General features: G+C 37.9%; 1 protein-coding gene across 1 annotated transcript in view; it reads right to left on the bottom strand.

The window, feature by feature from the left end:
• LOC129770358 (proton-associated sugar transporter A-like) overlaps positions 1–8,463 on the bottom strand; it is a 28,003-nt gene extending 19,540 nt beyond the window's left edge. Inside the window, exon 1 of the mRNA XM_055773137.1 lies at positions 7,951–8,463. The gene's annotated coding sequence lies outside the window, so the exon portion shown is untranslated. The remainder of the gene's footprint in view (positions 1–7,950) is intronic.
• Between the last annotated feature and the right edge of the window lie 10,108 nt (positions 8,464–18,571).

Below are 18,571 nucleotides of genomic sequence, written 5' to 3'. Positions count from 1 at the left end.
AGGCGATATTTATCAGCGTCAAATCGCCTTCAATGAATTTTATTCTTTAGTTCGCAAAAATACCATCGCTAACTGGCAACGCAAGTGGAATGAAGATGAATTGGGCCGGTGGTTTCACTCGATTATCCCTAAGGTTAGCCTCAAACCGTGGTTCAAAAGTCTAGACTTGAGTCGGGACTTTATCCGCACCTTCTCCCGACTCATGTCCAATCACTGTTCGTTAGATGCACTACTCTTTCGTTTCAATCTTGCCAGCAGCAATCTCTGCGTTTGTGGCCAAGGTTATCATGACATCGAGCACATTGTTTGGTCGTGCGAGGTGTATCTGGTCGCCAGATCGAATTTAGAAAACTCCCTTCGGGCCCGAGGAAGACAGCCCAATGTGCCGGTGAGAGATGTGTTGGCTCGGTTAGACCTTAATTACATGTCCCATATATATGTTTTCCTTAAAGCTATAGATCTTCGTGTGTGATTGCCCCTACATCCTTATACCCTCCTTTCCTTCCTTTGCGGGTAATTCGTCCCCTTGCTATAAATAGTAGAATAAGTTGAAATGTAAATAAACTATAGATATACGAATAGATTTAAGAATTGAGTGCTCATCAACATTGTTACAATTTCCTTATATCCCATCCTTCTCCTAAAAATATGTCACCCTTCTAAACTCGAGTACACCGCGAGTAATCGGTTTTCCACCTTACTAACCATAGATGTAAGAAAATTGTTTCTATATATATATAGTTTTAAAATATATTTAAGAATTCGGCTCCTTTAAACTTAAGTAACTGAGCCTGTAAAAATAAACGAATTAAAAAAAAAAACGCATCGCAGTAGAAGTTGAATTAAAACACGTTTTCTCCTAGCCTTGTTTTGACATAGGACTATTTCTTTGATTTCTATATAGGGGGGTCACTCTACGAAAAATGTAGCCATTCATTAATTTTTGGTTTTTTTCGAATGCACGCAACACTCGCTTTCCTCCCTGGACAAGCAATCTTATTGCCTACAATTCGGCGTTAGTTCACAATGTGAGTCGTTGCGACTCACGAGTTATATTCCATTTTTCGGGAAAACAGGAATTATGTTGGCAGAATCATGGGGGATGATCTTGTAAGATGACTTTATTCTTTTATCCCCAAAGTTCAATCAAAACGGGGTCAATTCACTCATCCTCGAATGTACTTGGCCATTCTCCTTTCCTTTTTATTTACATAAGCAGAACTTAGCACCCAATGAGATCAGTTCACACCAGCAGCTACACGAACTTCCCAAGAGGGCACTCATGGCCATAGGATACTCGATATACATCACCTGGCTATAACATTATAATACATCGCATTTTGATCAAACATTGTTTTTTGATGGGAAAAACTCCTGAACACTCAATGTACAGTAAACATTCGCTAACTAGACGAAAAGGGAAGACCAGTTATCGACATTCGCGTTTTCACTGGTCCGGCGTGTAAAACGTGAAATAAAATCGAGGGGAACCTCAATGAATTGTTTGATACGCGTTGATCATGAAATTGGATAAACAAAAGGTTTCCAATGGAATTTCGCATTGAGTGCGACAACAGGTATGAAATATAATTTGGGGAAATTATTTTTCTATAATTTGTTTTTGTCATGTGAAAATAATGTCAGTTTTCATAACATTTCAAATTACATTCGAAAGCCCCTCACAGCAAATCTGCCATTTGAATGTGGCGTCGATTGTTTACGAAATTCTGCTTTTTAATTGGTCCAAGGACCAGTTAAACCAGGACCAGTTAGCAAACGATTACTGTAGTGGTTGACTGAATGTTATTCTTCTTCTGCTTCTTCGAGAACAACAGTGGTTTATTCAAAATGGGTCGTACAAGCACCGCAGATGCACCACGCTCTGGAAGGTCAAATAAGGCAACGAATCCCGAAATCGTAAAACAAGTGCATCGACTCGTTTTGAACGCTCGTAATTGAAGTTACGCGAGTTAGCTGAGACCGTAGGCATTTCAAAAGAACGAGTGGGATACATTTTGCACAACACTTTGGACATGAAAAAGCTATCCGCGCGATGGATGCCGCGTTTGCTGACCGTTGACCAAAAACAGTGGCGCATTGATGATTCAAAAGTTGGTTCGGCGCTGTTGAAGCGTAATCGACGTTTTGTGACAATGGATGAAATGTGGATCCATTACCACACTCCTGAGCAGGTATGGGCAAAATCGCATCAAAATTGTTATGTTCACTATCAGTCCCGAATGAAGATGGTCGGGGAGTGTAAAATGATTCATCGTGCAATCTCACGATTGCTTGCTGCATTCTTTTCGCCATGATTATTCCGAGCAGATAAAGAGTGATTTGTAATTAGGTGTGGAGAAATGAGCGATGAAAGATGAGAGGACAGTCACGATGCTGAGTAGCTACGATACATCGGACACAACAACCATTGTAAATAGGATGAAACGAGGTGGCACCGTCAAACGGGTGTTCAATAAAAAATGAGAATTTATTCAGTGATATAGTAAAAAAAATAATATCATTCCAAGCAACTCAATATTTTTTATTAAAAACATAACGTCTGTTCTTCAAAAAAAGGGAATGAATGCTGGCAAAAGGACCGTGCTCAGCCGTACGGCGCAACTTGGTGGAGATGGTCTCACAAGAGCGCTGGACGGCACTGACATTCATCTTCCGGATGCGATTCCTGATCCTCGTGATCAGTTGCTTGGTGTCCGTGGCCTGCCAATTATTCTTGTACATCAGGGCACTGAGGAACCGTAAAAATCATCAATCGAACGGCACTGGGGCAAGTTGGTCGGGTTCCGTTCCTTGGGTACGTACGGTATCTGTTTTTCCAACACCAACGTCTTCTTGACGTAATGGGAAGACGCCTCATCCGGCCATAAGACGTACTTTCCATCAGAATGCTGCTTCTCTACGAACGGAACCAGAATCTTCTCCAGGCACTCCTCCTGGTACACCTTCTTGTTGAAGGTCAGTTCGCTTGGCTTGTTAAACCATCTCCTTTGCTGGAGATGTACAGCATAACATTCGTCGCAAACTTATGCTTGTATTTGTACTTCACTCCGGGATGTGTGGACGCCTTGTCGCTGGTATAGTACCGGTCATTGCCGGGAATGTGGGACTATGACAACGGAAAATAACTCTCGTCGTTCAACACGAACGACGTCCCGGGATAATGAGGATGTAGGATGTAGGAATGGGAGCAGCGAAATTTTCGGCCGGCGTCACGCAAACTCGTACTGTCCTTGTTGTCTGTAAACTCCGCGTTTCAAGTCACTACCGCTATCGATCACATCGACTATACTCGCGTTCAAACGTATCGCTGGCTCGATCGCAACTGACTTACCTCGATCGGGAAGGCATGCATGAACCTACCATCCTACACCAATACTTATATGAAACGTTCCTCTGCTTGTCACAAACCAACACCACTGTCGGATACGCAGTTTACCGTTCAAGTGAGCAATATCGTTACATTGTCGAACAGCTTTTTCAGAGATTCCTTCTTCTTTTTCGTCGTGTTCTTCGCCGGACGGCCACTACCGGTCCACCGCTCGACATTCCGGGATGTCAGGATCCGGTTACCGTCGAAAAATGGTGTAAGAAAACTTGTTCTCAACCAGTTTGAACAGTTTTTTTAAAATCCGCCACATACAGTGGTAGACACTCGTTTAGCCGCACCCTATTTTTCCTCAATATTTTTTAAAAATAAGTCAATTCTTTGTACAGTTTTGCTCATAAAAGACGATTATTGTTTATTTTCATCGAATTCATTCTAAAAAAAAAGTATAAGTTCACTTTTTGTTTTCTAAGTAATTCAAATATGTGGAATCAGGGTGGACATTCGTTTAGCCGCAACATAAAATTTCAATAAAAGAAAATTTGTGCGACAAATTTCGAGTCCAATCGGTAGCTAATATTTAGTATGTCCACCTCCATTTCGAATCACTTTGAAAACTCGATTTGGCATCGAGTCAGACAGCTTTTAAAGTGTTGCTATATTGATTATAGCCCAACATTCCTGAATTACTGCCTTGAGACTGGAAATGTTTGTCAAATCGTCATACGTTTGCATAGACCATCTCGGCCAAGATTCTCCATAGGTTCTCTATGGGATCGCAATCGACTGCCAGCAGGTCATTCAAGAAGCGGAATGTCCTTCTCGGCCACCCATGCCTTCGATTGCTTGGAAACGTGGATCTATGCATAATCCTGCTGAAAAAACGACATCCTCGGTAGCGTTATTCTCAATATGGCCAATCAAAACGTCCTCCAGTAATTGAAAATACTTTTTGGAGTTCATTCGGGTGAAAATGAAACAAATCAGAAGCTTGCTGTGATAGGAAACGACTCCCCTCCATGAGATGGTTCTGCTTATAAATGGCGGTCAGTTTCGGCTTCCCCTGAGGTTTCTTCCACATGATGTTTGGTGACTTATTCAAGATGCGCGCAATATGCCTCTTCGTTACTAGAACAACCGGAAACCGGACATCGTTTCCTGGTTGCTTCGTGTCTTATTCGACCTTTAAGACGCAAAATAACTTTGGTGTTACCATTTGTTGGTCGTTATATCCCATATTTCTGGCACTATTTAGAGAAATTTCATACTACTTTCTCAGATATACCAATTTTTGTTACGATCGAGCGATTAGAAAACTTTAATTCACTGAATATCTTTATTATTTTTCGCCCCTCTTCCGTCAATAGAATACCTTTCGCCATTCCTTTAAATTCTACGTAAATCACTAATCTGACCAACTTCTTACGTTGCACATCTAATATTTATCTTGTAAATTGAACATTCCCCAGTATTTTTTCAAAAAACACAGATAAAGGCTTGGTGATTATGCGAAAACTCGATTTTTATGCCCTGTGGCTAAACGTATGTCTCGGGAAAAAATGATGTTTGAATGTTTATATCTACCGATCCCGCCTTGTGTATGTGTGTGTGTGTGTGATTGTGTCGCACGTCCTTTCAATAAAAGTGACTTAAATATACTAACACTACAGTAAATAAGTATCCCGATAAAAAGAACATTTCTACTTGTTTTGTAAGTGTTTCAAGTTTTTTTTTCAAGTGCGGCTAAACGAATGTCTATCACTGTATTACAATGTACAAATTGTTTTCAGGATTGAAGCAATAGTTTGCGAAGCTAGTCTTTTCCGCACTTTTGTCTCGTTCACATTCATGTTCATGTGGAAAAAAATATCTTTCCACAGTTTCCGAAAAATGTGAGTTAATGAAGAAATTGATGAAAGTCTTCAAAACAAGGAAAGCGTTTGGTCTTGTTATATTAAGAAGCTTCACCCAAATTTATTATGTTTTCAGTGTGGCAAATATGTCAATGTCTCCGCTAGAAATCGGAACTCCTTTTGCATCTCCTGCTTCGGCAATGTTTATTTAAATAATGGGAACTTCTATAAAATTTCATGCAAAGACAAAAACCCTTTAATCCTTGCAACGTCCAGCGGTACAGCAGTTCCCAGAATATCGTCTGAACCGCTTTTCGATTTGCTCAACAAGTTACACACAAAACATGCACGAGGATGATCCGAAGAATAGTTTGATTTCCGAATAAATCTGAGTGAATTCACATGTTTCAGTAAGGAAAATTTTATTCAATCAATTATTGATCAATGGTATAAAATATTAAAAAAAGCTGTAGTGTACTGCCCATGTTTGTATAGGAGACGTAAACGACAAAATGAACAATATCGACTTTTTCTCAGTTTCGCGTTCTTCACAGTGTAACGTTTGCTCAACATGCAAACAAACATTTTTTGTTCGAAAACAGTTGAGCAATTTTGAAAAAACGTTTCCGAATAATCACTGTTTGTCCGCATAACAGACGTAGTTCCATACAGCTTTTATACATCATTCGAAAATCAACAATTGTCAGTGTTATGTGCTATAAGCTAAATCTACATTTGAATCACATTCTTTGTAGAGTCCAATCATGTCTGTCACGATAGTGTCTTATTACTTAGTGTTTCCTAATAGATGAATATGAGAAACCATTGAAACGCTGCTCATATAATTACTATTTTCTGTACACGATGATTGTGTTTTTAATGTTATAATTACCTAAATTTCTGCATTTGAATCTTCAAGTAGATAATGAAACGATCAGATCAGTAGTAAAATTAATATAATATTGGTTCTTAGCACTATAACTCCTCGGATTCAACATTGAATTATTCCACATACTCAGCATCTACTCATACCGTTGGAGTAAGTCACTCCACCATCTTTATGTGATTGATCGTGATATCGGTAAATCATGTTGCTAAAATTACCAACATTGCAGATTGCCTTTACAAATAAAATTAATTCAAAAAACACGAACCTGCTGTTCTTCAGGAAAAAAGTACTATCATAGACTCGCAATAAAAAAAGAGCACCTTTTCCAGCAATTTCACTAAATTTCTTCCAAACCTTTTTGATTTTATTCGATAACAACTGAAACTACCGACAGAGCCGTTTTGACTATGTTTTAATCCGCAGTATCTCCTAGGCCCACATTTTGTCTATAATATCCTTCATCTGGACAGATCATTTCATCGGAAATTTGCATGGTTATGCTTGTAGGCCAAAAAACAACAAGAATGCGTTTTCCCAACACTGATGGTGTTGTCGATAACGTCTCCTATGCAATCATGGATAGTATAGGTATGTAATCGAGTTGTTCAAATGATTCATGTTTTGTTTCGCTGTTTGGTTTCGGTCGTAGTTGACTCGGATATCGCAGAACAATTTTAGTTTGGTGAACATCTCTAGGTTACTTTACGCTTTCGTTGTATTGAAAAATCTGTAAATTCTGTATAAAATACAGAAAATGTGTTATCTGTAACTACAAATTCTTGGTTTTGAAGAAGCTGAAACGTCTATAGAAATACAGATTATTCTGTAGATATGGCAACCCTGTAGGAAAGCTGGTTCTTCTGAAGGAACAAAATCTTCCGCCGTTGAAATGGAAATATGGGAAAGTTTGTATAAAATGAACTTGAATAAAATGAAGTTGTTCAGCTTGAGCTCAAGTTACTTGCAAGTTACCTGCAAGGCGTTTATTCTTGATCTTCACAATATACATCGATTAATACATTCGAGGACCTTTTCCAAGATCAGAATAAAGCAATTAGTAAGAAAAAGATTGGGTGGTTGAACATTAGCCCTCGTTAAATATATGCTGACAAATGGTGAACTAGCAGCATTAATAGATGGCAACGATAAAGAAATTTCATGAACTAGAAATAATATCAGACAATACACTCATGTGAAATTGAAATTAGAATTGGTTTAAATCAACTGCAATTGATTTGGTTGGATGGCATATTTGGATCAGTACATCAAAAAACCAGCCTAATTTCGAAAAAGAGCCGGCGAGATTGTTCGTTTACTATTCACTACTATGCGAATAAAATTATACCAAACATCCGAGCATTAACATGCTCATCGGATGCAGCTGTGCGATTCCAAAACAAACACCAATCTCATCTATCGCTGCCGACCTTAACTGCTTCGTATCAACATAAACTGCCTGTCGGGACCGGTTAGGGGAGGTGGAGGAAGTGGCGAGTGAGTGAGTAAGTAATTAAATTCCTCGCCTTTTACATCGTGAATGGTACGAGCAGATTAAAACCAAATCATATCTAAAAAGGTTGCGATATTATTGTAGGTTGCAGAACGCCACTGGAGAACATGCAAATGGACCAACAATTCACAGCGGAAATTGTGCGATTGCTTTTTCTTGGCCGGGAATATGATTCTCTATATATAGCAGGATACAAATGATATCTGTTCATATGAATATGCATGATGTTAAATTGAAAACAAAAGCATCCGAGCGGAAGTGATAGCGAGCGTTGGTTTTGATGCATAGCAATTACTTCTAATTTTAGTTTATTTCATTTTTCCATTATAACATAACTTCACTATTTACTTACCTTACACTACAACAATACCACGCCAAATTTCAAATTTGACTCCTAATACTTTCTATACGACGCACCAGATAACTTTTATCCCGACGGTTGCTACTGTTCCCGTTACTGTTATCACTGTTCGACTTGATTCTGCGCTTTTTGTACGAGTGGACCATATACAGAGGCTGACTTGGAGCTTTTCTCATAACTTTCGGTCCGCACTGAACTACTTCCAGGTTGAACTTGCCCTTAGGCTCCGAGAGATTCACTACCAGTCCTAAACTAATCGCCAAACGCACCACAATTTATGTTGCACTCATTCTCACCGATCGCGTTCTTCGATATTCGAGGGGTGAACGGAGTTTCGCCTAGGACTTAATCACGCACGAGATCCTTCGATCTCACACAGAGCGGTTGCGACTTGCGGGAAAACACTGAACAACAATAGACCGCGGAGAATGATGCTGTTGTTGGTTGGCCCAGGGGCTCCAATGAGTGCAATACACCGTCTAATCAAACCGACCGAGATGACTGAATGCGGAATACGTCCTGGGTGCCTTATTTATAGACGACAAAATGACAAAATCTGGAGCGAACCTTCTGGTAGCCGGCTCGAGTGTGTGTATCTGTTTACAAGTAGTCAATCTCATTGTTGATTGCATTTCATCATCACCATCCTTAGGGCAGAGAGATTGAGTGGAAGGCAACACTTTTTTTTATCATGCCCATAGGGGAGATAACAAATGCTCATCAACAACAGCCGAATGACATACATACACACATGTGAATGAACCTCCTTTGTTTACGCGGGAAGATGAATGGTGCGTGATTCCATTTTTTCAACTCTTCGTTGCTAGGTCTATTCTTTGGGTGTCATATGTGAGATGCGCGGGGATGTCCTATGCACCGTTACACCGATTCGCACATCGGTACAAGCAAAGAACCTATGGAATATTTTACTCCTTGAACATGGATTGTTTTGATCTGTGCACTAAACGGGAATATTCCATCGCAATGATGCAAGATTTTGAATTGAGATCAAATGTAAATTTGAGCAGAATAGCGGTAATCGGGGTTGGAAATCAATTTAAGTCATTTCAATGTCCTGAATGGAAAAGAGTGTTGCTCGAAAATGTTTTCCAAGCTAAGATTATTTTCAAGATAATATTAACAATGATGTACTTCAAAGTATTGTGTTTCAAACTATATAGGGGAAATCAGGGAAAACCGACACCCTCTGACTTTTTCAGTTTAAAAGCATTTTTTTGAAAATTTTCCGATGTCCCCTGTACACACTTGTTATTTCTTACGTTTCTAATCGACCCACAGCTGCGGAAGTCGCTTGGCCGTTATAACAAACAACGAAACAGAACCGGTTTGCAAACAGGAGACAGTCCATGTAAAACAGAGGTGGCCAAACTTTTAGGCATTGCGGGCGATTAATTGTCCAAATGTTAGGCTGCGGTCTACCAACGTTGACTGTATCAAAAAGTCATTAGAAAATGTATTTAGTACTAGAAGATAGAATAAAGTTTCAACCCTCCTGTACTCACGCGCAAAATCATAACTCGTATAATTCGTGCGTGTCTTGTAATTTTGCTACTGTGTATTTTTAGGCGTTATTGGTATTTATTTGAGGTACAAAAGATATAAAATATTTCCAGTTTCAATAATTATTTAACTCAGCCTCCTCAAAACAAAATTATTGATTCTCGGACTGTGAGACCGTATGCTCGAGTATAGGAGGGTTAATTAAATGAAAATCATAATCAATTATCAATGAATATTCAATGATAAATTATTTTATAAAATAAAAATAATTATTGGTTACTGAATAATTGATAAGTTATACTTTATTTTCTGTAAAGTCTAATCAATTAATGTAGTGTTTATTTCAAGAAAATTGTCATTTATGACATACAATCTGCATTTGCAACATGCATTTATTTTTCATAATAATACACCCAAGATGATTATTATATTCCTCAATTACCAAGAGGTTTAAGAAATACAGATGAAACGGATATCCTGTAACTATCCGACCAATATTCGCTATCTGGCCGGATACCGGATATTAGAAAAAAAAAGTCACAGAAGGGTTGAGTCCAAGACACGACCGCATAGTTGACGTAGGATTCCGTTAGGCTATCTGTTGATTTTGTATATGTTTGAAGAATTACATCGTTAAACTCCTTGATAATGATTTGGTGGCCCTGAAAAGGGCCGTTTTTTTTTGTTTGTTGGACATTGTTTGTTCACTCCACCAATGTTTACCGAGTGATGATGACAGAAGGATGGTAAACATTCGTTGGATGGTGCGTATCAGATAAAAGATACCGAAGTGGAACGAGATATGATAAAAACCGCCCTGTGATTCTAGACGAGATGCCTCCTGTGATATATATGGATGAAATAAGAAAAAAAAGCACCAATGTAATATAAGATAATTACCAATACCAAACACAATTATTAATTTTTCTCAACAGTAAAAACATGTTACTTTAATATAGAGAAAAGATATTTGAAATGGAAAAGGGTAATTTTATTTTATAATTTATACTTTCTGACCCATCCCAATGTGAATTTTAATTGGACTAACAACACCTAGTACTATATGTAGAGAATATGGGAAATCACTTTTTCAAATATTCCCCCACTTTTCCAATTTTTCTCGCCGTATAAACTTCCCTTGGGTGAAATTGAAGCCCAACAAAACAGACATCTTAAACCAAACGACCAGTTCTCGAGCGGGAACAGCCCTTGGTTTTTATTTATGAAAATTGAATCAAGTCATTTTTAACACAACTGCTACCATATACAATTTTACACTTACACTTGTGCAAAATTTTTTGACGGAAGAGGGACAGAAAATAATAAAGATATTCAGTGAGCAAAAATTTTCTAATCGCTCGATCGTAATAAAAATTGGTCGATCTGAGAAAGTGGTACGGAATTTCTTCAAATAGTGCCTGAAATATGGGATATAACGACCAACAAATGGGAACACCAAAGTTACTTTGCATCTTGAAGGTCGAATAAGTCACGAAGCAACCAAGAAACGATGTCCTACTCATACATTAAGGCAGAATCGGTTGTTCCAGTAACGAAGAGGCATATTGCGCGCATCTTGAATGAATCACCAATCATCATGTGGAAGAAACCTCAAGGGAAGCCGAAGCTGACCGCCACCCATAAGCAGAACCATCTCATTTTCGCCCGGCAATACATGGAATGGAGGAATGTTGTATTTTCTGGCGAAAAAAATTCAATTTGGATGGTCCGGTCTGTTACAGTTGCTATTGGTACAATTTAAGTCAACTGAATGTCGTGAAATCGAAGCGAAACTTTGGGGTTTGACAGTGTGGGAAGCCGTTTCTTATCACAGCAAACTTCCCATTTGTTTCATTTTCACCCGAATGAACTCCGAAAAGTATCTTCAATTACTGGAGGACGTTTTGATTGGCCATATTGAGAATAACGCTACCGAGGATATCGTTTTCTTCAGCAGGATAATGCATAGATCCACGTTTCCAAGCAATCGAAGGCATGGTTTGTTGAGAAGGACATGCCGCTTCTTGAATGATCTGCTTGCAGTCGATTGCAATCTCATAGAGAATCTATGGAGAATCTTGGATGGTCTATACAAACGGATGACAATTTGACAACATTTCCAGCCTCAAGGCAGTAATTCAGGAGTGTTGGGCTATAATCAATATGGCAACACTTGAAAAGCTGTCTGACTCGATGCCAAAACGAGTTTTCAAAGTGATCCGAAATGGAGGTGGACATACTAAATATTAGCTACCGATTGGACTCGAAATTTGACGCACAAATTTTCATTTATTGAAATTTTAGGATGCGGCTAAACGAATGTCCACCCTGATTCCACAGATTTCAATTACTTAGAAAACTTATAATTTATACTTTTTTCAGAATGAATTCGATGAAAATAAACAATAATAGTCTCTTATGAACAAAACTGTACAAATAATTGACTTATTTTTTTAAAATATTGAAATAAAATAGGGTGCGGCTAAACGAATGTCTAACACTGTATGAGATTTCACGAAGCACCTAACATTAAAGTTTCAAATTTATAAATTTAAATTGCTGGAATTAATCGTATCACCCACCTTACTTGCAAAACAAAAATGCCCCCGACTTGCAAATATTTGCAATGCCGATTTCCCCCAGGCAGCTTGGTTTTGATATCTCTGTTAGGGAACACATTTCGGTAGGAACAAAAGCTCCCCCTACTTTTATGTATTTGCCATGCCGATTTCCCTCAGGCAGCCTGTTGTCTCTGTTAGGAACCCGCCGCATGTGTCGTCAATTTCTACCAATCAGAAGTGGGTATTTCCTTTAGTAAAGAGGTTGAGGTTTTTCAGTTGTTCGACAGTTAGTTTCATCACACATAGTATTTTCTTCAATATGAAAAATTGTTATGGAGTGCCGAAATCGATTGACGCAAAAATTTCATCAATCTATCATGAAATGACTAAGCAATAAGCGATTGAAATTGGACAATTTTTACGATGTACTCGATTTTAGATTTTCAATTTGTGCCCTAATATGTTCCCGAAAGACGTAATCCTACGTCAAAAAAATCAATGATTTTTCATTAACACAATCTTTTTTTTAAATATATTTTTTCAATTGGGTTAATATTAACTCATAACATTAATTCATCAACGCTCTTACATTTACTATAATGTTTTTACAATGATCGATTATGCTTTGCTCTGTGCGTTCAGAGAACAGTCTTTCACTGTAAACACTACTGCAAGGGACTGAAAGATAAACTGTAGCGAGCCTTGCGAATTGACCGTACCGTAAACCGGGGACAAATTGATCACTATTTTCCGAAAAATGTGTATAGTTTCAAATTACTTTGTTAGATTTATACCCAATTATTTTTAAAATTAGTACTGGTGCTAAAACCACAAAATTATATGGAAAGTTTTGTTCAAAAAAATCCTTAAGCGTTAATTTGGAAATTTTTTAGAGGATAATTTCAAAATGTAGCATCGAGGTGAAGTTGATCAAATTATGCGTCTTTGCGTCGTTCAATATGTCTCATGATGGAATTCGGTTCTGGTAATTCGTAGTACTTTTTCGTAAAATAGGTTTTTCACACTTGTTTGAAAACATGATACTCTATTAGGAAGTATTCATTCTATACGGAAAATTCAATCATAGTTCCTCATTTTTATGTAAAAATGCGTTTATTACTTTCTGCAATACAAATCTTTATTTGCTTCATGCTCACATGCAGGTTTTTCAAGTTTCGTATTTGCAAATAAAAATCCGGCCTCGAAGCTTGTCGGGTATCCGGTATCCGGTCAAACGACTATTCGTTTCATTACTAATAAGAACTATCTATCAGAAATATTGACCGTCATTATGTGAATTGAATCGAACGGTCAATTCGATCCCTATAACTATCAAACCAAGCTAATTTTCGTATTTTATAAATCGATAGAATCTAATCGAATCGAGTTCTCCAAAAGCATATTTCGAAATGTTGTCGAAATGTTTTCCAAAACAAAATATTAAGAATGTAACAAGCACAATTATGCCGACAGCTTTCACCCGACTGTATCTATAACACCAAAATAGAGCTTACGAGCAAAATTCTGTTCAACTAGACTCTATAATAGGGCCCAATACGTAATTTAAGAAATTCTTAGTTTCTCATGTTGTTCTATTCATGACTATGTTTCTTAAAGGAAATTCGCACAATTAATTTACATTACTCATCTAATTTCTCAAATAAAAATAACAATACTTCATTAAACCTTATTCTTACAATTAATTCTGGAGGTGACACTATCATAGACCAGCTAGCGGGCACCTTAGAATACCTACGCGGGCGACCGGTAGACCGCGGTCTACCGTTTGGACATCCCTGATGTAAAATTTCGCTCGTGGAATTTAAATGTTTAAGTCGGAAAATTTTGGAAAATTCGATACTTTTATGAGCTTAATTCATCGTAGATCATTATTCAGTGTAGTTTGTGAGACGATAGATGGTGTTGTTGCTTATCAATGCTCGAAAATATTGGTTTTAAATTTCGAGCCCATTCGGGGTAACACTCATGAGAAGGATTATTAGGTGGAACAGATGGTAGATTTTGCGAGCGTAGTGTGCATGATAGCAACAAACAAATTTTCGTTATTTTGGCGATGATATGATGATATTTTGAAGGCTCCCAGTACCGGTGTATATGATTTGAGAAAAATAATTTACAATTAAATAACTTTTCATTGAAAATTCTGCTATTTTCGAGGACTACAAATAAGACTGTTCTCTGGACGTTTTTACTCCTTAAATGATGGAAGTAAGCCACAATGCAACTATCATCTATTGAAAAACAATCAGTTACAAGATTTCATGAGCATTTTGGCTCATGACATCATCAAATTGTGAGTTATTTAAATATTGCTTCATCTCATCCATATACATTCCATATACATTCCATATTGAATGCAAATTATGAAAACACCAATTTTGTACTATGTACTCTGCCTACTGATCCACCTCACATGTACCATATTGGGGTTACACCGACACCTGGGGTGGCATTTCGCATTTTGAACTGAGTGATTTTTGTTCGTTTCGACCACTTTTAACATTATGAATCTCGAAGCGAGCGAAATGAATAAGGCAGTAGTAGAGTTTCGAGTAAAGTATGACATTACGTAACATTTTTTTTTATCTTCGCTTATTTTTCGTCGGCCTATTTCCGCAACTTCAGTGCCAATTACCGACATTAGGGACCACCTGTTCCTACCTATCAGATTCAACAACTCATGAGCCGGGCCAACTTCTTTTAAAGAATACCCCCCCCCCCCTTCGAAGGAAGACGTAACCAGAGATTTTTCGCCACAGAAAATCCCAACGACGCCAGCTGGGATTGAACCCAGGCCGATCGGATTGTGAGGCTGTTACGCTAAACACACAACCACTGGCGCCGTCATTACGTAACATTGTGTTCGGGCATTTTTTAACTCGAAACGAGAACAAATGTCTCGACAAGAAATGGTTGATCTTCGTATAGGAAAATGCTAGTGAAACATTGATTTTAATATTAAACCTTACATCAAAGAAAATTTCAATTGCATTTCCTTTGGTTTCGACGTCTATTTGTATGTGAGTTTAAATACAATACTTTTATTTCAGCACTATGGAATCACAAAAAAAAATACAATAAGCATAATATTTGCAGTACTTTTGTTCATTTTCATTAGGCCTTAGAATGGGTATATGAGTATCATCAATACACCGGGTATTTTGAATTTGTCGAAGTAATATTGCTTTGTTTCACTATAGGATGTCGTATCCGATTCGATCCATTTTTCGCATAAGCTTCTTTCCAGAAGTGGCATCATTTCATTGAATACTGATGAAACTGTTGGTTGAGCCATACCAAGTAAAAAGTTTTCTCCTTCATTACATTAATTTGGTACGACCAGAAGATTAAAACGGCCGCTAATTTCAAAACTGCAGAAGTAGTAGTGCTTCTGAAAGTTGTATCTGAAATATTTTTAAATGCTTCTCGACTAAGTGTGATATGCTGCCGAAACCTTGAAACAAAAGAATACTTATTATCATTTATATCGGAAACGTTTATAAGACAAACTCACTGATTTTCACTTAGTGAAAAAGAGCCATTTTTATCCCTCAACTCCCGCTTCGGTGGAATAAGCGTTCTTCACTATCACTATCGTTAAAAAGTTAAAAAGAGTTTTAAATGCGCAATGTCACCCCTGGTTTGTGTGTCACAGACAGGAAGATGCGTTCTTCCTTTTTGTAGACGCCTCGTGTTTATATTCGACAAACAAAACGGCTGAGCTGAACTGATAAAACAGCTAAAACCATCGTTGAATCGGGCATGTCAACAAAAAAATCCTGGCAGAGCTCATGGTATCCCTTCGTTCAACGTTCATTGGTATATTTCACGTGGATGTTCACCAAAGTTGGAATCTTAAAGTGTCCACATAGTATATAGATAACCTCTTTATTTTTATTCAAAAGTGTTCTACCCGACAGGATGTCGATCTCACCCGCACTCCCATTTATTTCACCTGAAAAACATCGATTTTCGTACTCTATTAAAATTTTAGTTCTATTCAAAAATGGATCAACAGAAACTGTAGAATGGTTAATGGACAGTTGAAGAGAGGTTCTGTAACGATTTGAAGTCGAAGACTCATGGTATACCTTGGGAATCTGTTGAAATCCCTAGGGTGTCAATTTTACCCTGTTTTCCCCTAATAACAAATTCTAAAGACTGTTGTGTGTGAATAAATAAATAAATAAACGGATAACAAAGGACAGCGATTCTATATATATATATAGAATCGCTCATTCGACAACTGAAAAAAAATTATCGGCTGGTGTTGGTGTATGCCATTGACATCGCAGAGGATATTCTGTCTGCTGAATCGGGTTAGAGTGGCAGCTGGTCCGGTGAGTCTTTTACTACCTGGATCAGACGTCTTTCGGTCCATTTTCGTGTGAACAAGGTCAAGGACGAAGAAAGGAAGGATCAGGTGTTCATTTTGGGTGGAGATTTTCTGTTCAGTATGGTCGACAAGCTTTTTCCCACAAAGACATTGATGGCTGGAGTGAGCTATGAGACTCTAGTCCAGAAGCTTAAAGAATAGCTTGACGGGGCGGATTCCGTTTTGCTCCAGAGATATAATTTTAGTTCGGCGATTTCATTTTTTCACTTAAGCTTCAGGCAGAGCACTATGAATTTGGAGATCAGAAGGATCGTCTCATCCTTGATCGCATTCTTGTTGGTTTGTCAGATGGCTCACTGAAGCATCGTTTATTTACTGAAGTCTAAATCGACACTTGAGAAGGCCGAGAAAACAATTGCAACATGGGAAACGGCAACGACACACACAAAGGATCTTGCGAACAAAGAAGATGCTGGTTTGGTAGCTTCCAGCTGTATGGCACCCGCCATGTTTTTGGTGCCAACATCTCAAACGTCAAAAGTATTTGTTTTCTTCAAAATAGCGATCCGCGTTGATGGCATTGTGCTTCGTTTACTAGTTTAGGGAGCGTCAAAGTATAGCTGATTTTCAGTCGGAATGAACGTTTTCAAAATTAAAATTATGAATGAAAATTAGCTTTTCCATATCAAATAAGTATTCTGAACTAAAGTCAGAAACACGTGTTTCAAGTAATTAAATAACATGATGTGAAAATTTTCATTCAAATTTGAAAATTTAAAAACCAGCTTCGTGTCTTCTAATCCGATAGAGATTACACTAACGAGTTTGGGACCCAAATTATGGCCCTAACTTGAAGTCGCCACCAGACGTCGACACCATGCCACTGTCATCGCGAATTACCAATTTACCACCATCTGACATATCGTGATGTCGATGATGAACTTCTGCAGCAGAGTGATGATGAGATAGGCGGTGACGGCAGGTAGAGTGAGATAGCGAGAATCGTGCCATACACCTGGTAGCTTCACTAGAAACCAGACATCCGTTGACTGGAGGTAGGGGAGCAGTTATACAGAGAATGAAAGATGCCTATCAAGGTTTACGCGATTCGGCGAAGAGCAGATTGGGCGTTCGGTTCGATGAAAGTATTGGTATAGTCCCCAGCAAGAAACACAATCCTGCTCCTACTCTCAGTCCACGTCGTTACAGATCGGACAACAGACAGTGGCCAGTAAATCAACGTTTTTGTGAGTACTGTGGTCGTGGAGGACACGCGAAAAGGAAGTGTTACAAACTAAGGAACGACAGAAATGGATAAGTAAACCATGTTGGCACTCAGGAAGCTACCATTAATGCTATTTGTTTGGCTGATCGACTGGACAAGTTGAGGTGACTTAGAGTGTATGCATGTTCATTCTATAGATAAGATTAGTGATCACTGCTTGTCAACCCTCCTGCACTCGCGTGCAACATCATAACAAGTATACTCGCGCACGGTGTCACAGACCGAAAATTGAACTTCTCTGTAATGTTGCCATTGTGTATTTTTCAGGCTTTATTGGCATTTATTTGAAGAAGAGTGTATGATTGAATGAAAAAACTCCAAAACATATATCTTCTTCGTCTTTATTATGTTTTAATAGTGATCTAATTCAGCCTCCTCAAAATTGAGTAATTTTGATACTCCAACACAAATAACGAAATTCGAATTTTTCATTGTTATTAATTATAAGTAAGCAACTGAATATAATTCATGGAAGTAAAAAAGAACTATGATATAACACAAAAACGTATTAATCGATCGTGGTTTCATTGGAGTAAGAATCAGAACATAGCATAACTGCATGCTCGAAACATATTTTTTACATTTCATGCAGTTGTTGCGTGGTTTACGGGTCTTTCATCGAAGAGAAGAATGTATAACGACCTTCTAGATAATTAATAAATGATAAAGGTTCTGGAATATAAAATTTGAAGATTTCTAAGATTCTTTGTCTCTTTTTTCTTGCTAAACTAATAATTAATGCTTTTTTTAGATGGGGCATAAAAAGACGACATAAAAGGATTTCTAGGAACTTCATTTTCTTATTCTTGTTTTCTTGTCGATATTGTCCATTATAAAAAAAAATATCCCCGAAACTGTAACTGTTAAAAATTACCATAAGTTAACGAT

Source organism: Toxorhynchites rutilus, chromosome 2, assembly GCF_029784135.1.
Source record: "Toxorhynchites rutilus septentrionalis strain SRP chromosome 2, ASM2978413v1, whole genome shotgun sequence".
Taxonomy (NCBI): Eukaryota; Metazoa; Arthropoda; class Insecta; order Diptera; family Culicidae; genus Toxorhynchites; species Toxorhynchites rutilus.
Note: the sequence above shows the minus strand (reverse complement) of the source record. Positions and strands in the feature narration are given on the sequence as shown.